Raw genomic sequence first — 901 nt, forward strand, 5'->3', positions numbered from 1 at the left:
TGGAAATGCAGTGTTTTGAATCTGTGCCTTAAGACAAACAGTGAAACTTTAAAAGGGGAAATAAAACATGGCAGAGGACAACTATTCTAAAATCTAATAGCAGCCTCCGTGGGACAGGAAAGCATGTCCCTTTTTTATGTGGAATGGGTTTTTCCCCTCTTTACTGCAGCATTTGTTCTAACCATATTGGGACAAACCTGTAAATACACTAAGTCCCCATTGGAGCAATTCTGTTTAAGGCAAAGCATTTGCAGTACCTTAGGTCTCAAGTACATCACAATCCCTTTTCTAACACTTCCAGACACCATCATGCTCAGCATCAGCTCACAAATATAAATTGTCTCTTCCCTGTCCTGGATGCAATAGCAAGAAAACGTTTTGCAACATCTCATGCTGTGTTCAGAATTCACTACTGAAAGTCACCATTTAAAAATCAAGAAAAGGCAGCACTTAAAAGCTTTTTTCCCCTTTTTCTTCTTATTCTCCTTCTTGCACGAAACAAAAGTCCAGTGTGGAATCCTCTCAGACTGCTGCATGTTACATTACTGAACATCCTACTCAGGATTATGCAATAAGTTATTTAGAATGTGCGTGTGTGTGCACGCGTGCACGCATAACTTCAGATTTACTATAACCTTAATGCAGTGGAACATAATGATTAAAAAAAAAAAAAAGAAAGAAAAAAAAGAAAATATAACTGAAACTTGTCCAAATAAGGAGCAAAATAGCTTTTTTCCCCCTCAATGCGGGGGAAGTACTCTTCCCATCCTGTACGAAGGGGATCAAAACTCAAAATTTAAAAAAGCAAAGCAGGGCACCGGCGGGAGCTGAGGGAAGGGAGGGATGCTGGAGGGATGCTGGAGGGATGCTGGAGGCGGCCGGCCCGCTCCCCAGCTCCGCG

Source organism: Charadrius vociferus, unplaced genomic scaffold (assembly GCF_000708025.1).
Source record: "Charadrius vociferus isolate BGI_N301 unplaced genomic scaffold, ASM70802v2 scaffold320, whole genome shotgun sequence".
Lineage (NCBI taxonomy): Eukaryota > Metazoa > Chordata > Aves > Charadriiformes > Charadriidae > Charadrius > Charadrius vociferus.